General features: G+C 37.7%; 1 long non-coding RNA gene across 1 annotated transcript in view; it reads right to left on the bottom strand.

Annotated features, from left to right (window-relative positions):
* Positions 1-306: 306 nt before the first annotated feature.
* The window catches only part of LOC105509770, a 38,893-nt gene continuing 33,462 nt past the window's right edge, over positions 307-5,737 (bottom strand). The window contains exon 5 of the long non-coding RNA XR_001001478.1: positions 307-1,552. This is a non-coding gene — a long non-coding RNA (uncharacterized LOC105509770). The remainder of the gene's footprint in view (positions 1,553-5,737) is intronic.

Raw genomic sequence — 5,737 nt, 5'->3', positions numbered from 1 at the left:
CTTTGTTCAAATGACATCTCTGCAGGGTATTTCCTGACCATACTATTTAAAAATATCTCTCTTCTGCCTTACAAACACTTTTATCACATCATTCCCACTTTCCCTGCCTTATTTTCTCCACGGAACTTTGGTCACTCTCTGCCATACCAAATATAGTACCTACCAGATTTTCTGTCCATTCATTCCATCACTCACTCCTCTACCCACAAGATTAGCAAGCTCCATGGGGGCTGGGATATATCCTTTTTATTCAGTGATAATCTTCAGCACCTAAACAGTAAATAAATGTGGACCTCTCTATATATAAATGTTTCAAGTCTATTTTTAATGTTGCTTGTCGAACATTAACATTTTCACACTTCCAGAAATGACATTAATAAAAATATAAACAAATTGATATAAAAATCTGTGTAGACTAAGCTAAAATTTACAAACTCTTAATAAAAGGTACATTTAAACTTTCTCAATTATGGGACAACAAATAATAGACTTCATTGCTTCATACTAAAATGGTATTTTTGACTAATCACAAGGAAACTTAAACTACCATATAGTTATAATCACAGGTATTCAGTCCAAAGAGGAAAAAAGTTATAGTGGTACTATGAGAACCTGTAATTCTGAAAATGTTAGCTCCATAAGTGTAAGCACTCCCGAAGATTATAAGATAATAAAATGTGGAAACAGGCAAACTATGGGGCGATTTGATGTTTCTACCACTTGCTAAAGATTTTCTTTAATAGAATCATTCGTGCTAAGTGGATAAAAGTTACAAATTACAAAAGATACAGAATACGTCCAATAAAAAATCAGACTGAGGAATATTAGTGTAAAACTGGCTTAAAATTTTTTGTCAGCAGAATTTCTCAACATCTAACCCTATAGCAAATAATACAAATAACAAGGAGATTCTTCAAGCAGTTGGCATTTCTTCAAAACACAAGGGTCCAATTATAAGAAAAGTATCACATTATTCAAAGTCCTACAGAATTGGAGGAGAATCTGTACTACTCATGTTTTTGCATAAATTCCATGATTTATAAATAAATAAACCCAAAATATAAATTATAAACATTTAATTTCAATACAATGTAGACAAAAACAGCAGCTAACTTGTCATCTTTCACAGTAATTTTAACGTAAAAGGTTTAAACATTTATTTTGCCAATATAGTTTTCATTGCATATAGGCTTAAAAAAAAAAGACTTCCAAAATACCTGAGATGTATTTTATAAGTAAACAAAGAAAGAACATAAACTTAAATTTCTGGTGGAGGAGTTAGGTCTTCATTAAAAGAGTTCAAGCTGTTAGTAATAAAATGGAAGTAATCCCTTGACATGTGTAAAATAAAATTTTTTAGTAGATGGGAATGTATTGATGATAGTCTCTTATTTCTTCTCCCAGATATGCAAGTGATATATCTGAATACTTACTAGAGCCAAATCTATCTCAAAAGTTTAGGTCATTTTTTTTTTCCTTTTTGATAGTATTCAATGAGAAATAACACTTTAAATAAAACTTTTTCCATGAGGAAGGTATAGTAATTATCCACCTGCAAAAGGAAAAAAATACAATTTGATTTAGAATGTCAACTTCTAAATATATAAATATATTTAGAGAAAGAATAATTTATGAAAGTATAATCTTGCTAATCCAAGTAGGGCTAACTGATGCATGTACCAGTAATGACACTTAGCGGCTTAAAAACACCTATAACTCTGAATTTACCAAAAAGATCCATAACTAACTAAAGAAAATCTTTAATATTAAATATGGAACTTAGTCTACAGCTAGGCTAAGTTTTCAAATCTACTATCACATATTAATCTGTGTGATCTTGAGAGATTTGTACTTGAATATAAAATGCAAATAGAATAACTGAAATACATTTCTTGCTACCTCCTGGATACTCTCCTGTAGTCCTCTGAGTAAGCTCCAAAATCAATCCATACTCCAAATAACAGACTTAAGATGTTCAATATTGGAACTCTTTGGCATCAATTAAAAAAGAAACCTAAATGAAAAATATTAGCATTTTTTTCCAAATAAGACAAAATGAAAAACTTAATATATACCCCCATATAACTATGTGCAGTTTGTTTTACAAAACAAAAAGCCAAAATAAGATTAACACTGAAAGGTATAAACTTTCATTTTACTGCTGGCTCCTTATATGTTTCAAAATTACAACTCTACAAATAAAACATCCAGTACTGTTGACAGTTCCCTAAATGTTATTTTTCATTAGGTATCGACAGGCCAGCTCTTCTTCTCTAAGAAGAGACTGGACAATCACAGCACCTTGGGAGGCCGAGACGGGTGGATCACGACGTCAGGAGATCGGGACCATCCTGGCTAATACGGTGAAACCCCGTCTCTACTGAAAAATACAAAAAACTAGCCGGGCGAGGTGGCGGGTGCCTGTAGTCCCAGCTACTCGGGAGGCTGAGGCAGGAGAATGGCGTGAACCCGGGAGGCGGAGCTTGCAGTGAGCTGAGATCCGGCCACCGCACTCCAGCCTGGGTGACAGAGTGAGACTCCGTCTCAAAAAAAAAAAAAAGAGACTGGAATGTATATACTACTTCAATAAGTTTTAATGAAGCATTTTTCCTGTATTTTCTTACTTCTCAAATATTTCAATTTTCCTTAAATCCACTGTCAGGATTAAAAACAAGAAAAGTTTTCATTTAGCTATAAAAGCTCCAAATGATCCTTCTTCACGCTTAAGAGCACTTAAAGATGTAAAGAGTCATCTGAAAATGTAAAATGCAAATGTTTTCTTGTCATTTAGAAGGCAGATTGAATATAATTTTCTAAAACCTGACTTCAGATACATTTAGGAATACAAAGAAAAAGAAACAAACAATACCTAACTCCAGAGTTGTTCTGAAAAATATTAGGCAGTATTGGGTAAACTTTGTAATTCATTCAATAAATATTCTTTCTTTTTTTTTGAGACGGAGTCTTGCTTTATCGCCCAGGCTGGAATGCAGTGGCCCAATCTCTGCTCACTGCAAGCTCCGCCTCCCAGGTTCACGCCATTCTCCTGCCTCAGCCTCCCGAGTAGCTGGGACTACATAGGCGCCCACACCCATGCCTGGCTAATTTTTTGTATTTTTTAGTAGAGACAGGGTTTTCACTGTGTTAGCCAGGATGGTCTCGATCTCCTGACCTCGTGATCTGCCCGCCTGGGCCTCCCAGAGCGCTGGGAGATTACAGGCGTGAGCCACTGCGCCTGGTCTCATTCAATAAATATTCTAAGCATTTGTGTTAGGTCCTAGAATATTTTTAGTGGAATCAAAAATTATATATTTGGTGAAGTCTTTCATGCAATGGTTGAAAGGAAATAAGTTAAGAGCTTGATAAATGATTTTTAAAAGCACCAAGACAGTGTTTCCATGTAAACGCTGGCATTTAGTTCTATCCACTATGTATCATATATTGGGAACAAAATGTTGCTGGATAAAAACTGAGAGTTTTTATATAATATTTTATCTTCAAATTAGAATTTAAACAAAAAGGTTCTTTAGCTTTCGAATACAATTTCTTTTTTTGTTGTTGAGACAGAGTCTCACTCTGTCACCCAGGCTGGAGTGCAGTGAGTGCAGTGCTGTGATCTCGGCTCACTACAACATCTGCCTTCTGGGTTAAGGTGATTCTGCTGCCTCAGCCTCCCATGTAGCTGGGATTACAGGCCCCCGCCACCACGCCCGGCTAATTTTTGCATTTTTAGTATTGACGGGGTTTTGCCATGTTCGCCAGGCTGGTCTTGAACTCCTGACCTCAGATGAATGCCCACCCGCCTCAGCCTCCCAAAGTGGTGGGATTACAGGCATGAGCCATCACGCCCAGCCTCGAACACAATTTATTTCTTTTCTTTCTTTTCTTTTTTTTTTTTTCTGAGACAGAGCCTTACTGTTATCCAGGCTGGAGTGCAGTAGCATGATCTTGGCTCACTGCAACCTCCGCCTCCTAGGTTTAAGCAATTCTCCTGACTCAGCCTCCTGAGTAGCTGGGATTATAGGCGCACGCCACACCACACCCAGCTAATTTTTGTATTTTTAGTTGAGATGGGGTTTTGCCATGTTGGTCAGGCTGGTCTCGAACTCTTGACCTCATGATCCACCTGCCTAAAATGCTGGGATAACAGGCGTGAGCCACTGCACCTGGCTCAAATACAATTTCTTAAATTAAATCTAAATTACTTCATAAATTTCCAAAATAGACAATTCTGATTGTAAAGGACTAATTAACAACTGCTTTTATTCTGTAGATCTTCTGCATGGTTACAACTGAAAACTCTAAGACACTCCTTGTACAAAATAACATCAGAGTTACGATATACTACACAAATATACTCTTCTCCTGAACATCATTTAATGACTTTTAATCATAAGTTTAATGATTTGAAAACACCACAGATAAGGAAAAGAACGTAAATGAGCATTTTTGTTCAGATTTTTGTTGTTATTGCTGTTGAGATGGAGTCTCGCTCTGTTGCCCAAGCTGGAGTGCAGTGGTACGATCTCCGCTCACTGCAACCTCCGCCTCCTAGGTTTAAGCAATTCTCCTGACTCAGCCTCCTGAGTAGCTGGGATTATAGGCGCACGCCACACCACACCCAGCTAATTTTTGTATTTTTAGTTGAGATGGGGTTTTGCCATGTTGGTCAGGCTGGTCTCGAACTCTTGACCTCATGATCCACCTGCCTAAAATGCTGGGATAACAGGCGTGAGCCACTGCACCTGGCTCAAATACAATTTCTTAAATTAAATCTAAATTACTTCATAAATTTCCAAAATAGACAATTCTGATTGTAAAGGACTAATTAACAACTGCTTTTATTCTGTAGATCTTCTGCATGGTTACAACTGAAAACTCTAAGACACTCCTTGTACAAAATAACATCAGAGTTACGATATACTACACAAATATACTCTTCTCCTGAACATCATTTAATGACTTTTAATCATAAGTTTAATGATTTGAAAACACCACAGATAAGGAAAAGAACGTAAATGAGCATTTTTGTTCAGATTTTTGTTGTTATTGCTGTTGAGATGGAGTCTCGCTCTGTTGCCCAAGCTGGAGTGCAGTGGTACGATCTCCACTCACTGCAACCTCTGACTCCTGGGTTCAAGTGATTCTCCTGCCTCAGCCTCCCAAGTAGCTGGGATTACAGGCGCCCACCATCACACCTGGCTAATTTTTTACTTTTAGTAGAGACAAGAGTTTCACCACACTGCCTAGACTGGTCTCGAACTCCTGACCTCACATGATCCACGTGCCTTGGCCTGAGATTACAGGCATGAGCCACCATGCCCGGCCTTTTGTTCAGATTTTAATTAAATTAGGCCAGGGGTGATGGCTCATGCCTGTAATCCCAGTACAGTGGGCAGCTTTAAAGCAAGATTGCTTGAGTCCAGGAGTTTGAAACCAGCCTGGGCAGCATAGTGAGACCCTGTCTCTATTTTTATTTATTTATTTTTAATTCTTAAATTTTTATTTTATTTATTTATTTTTGAGACCGAGTTTCACTCTTGTTGTCCAGGCTGGATTGCAATGGCGTGATCTCCGCTCATTGCAACTTCCGCCTCCTGGGTTCAAGCAATTCTCCTGCCTCAGTCTCCCGAGTAGCTGGGACTATAGGCATGTGCCACCACGCCTGGCTAATTTTTTGTATTTTTAGTAGAGATGGGGTTTCACCATGTTGGTCAGGTTGGTCTCGAACTGCTGA

This window comes from Colobus angolensis, unplaced genomic scaffold, assembly GCF_000951035.1.
Source record: "Colobus angolensis palliatus isolate OR3802 unplaced genomic scaffold, Cang.pa_1.0 Scaffold101, whole genome shotgun sequence".
NCBI lineage: Eukaryota > Metazoa > Chordata > Mammalia > Primates > Cercopithecidae > Colobus > Colobus angolensis.
Note: the sequence above shows the minus strand (reverse complement) of the source record. Positions and strands in the feature narration are given on the sequence as shown.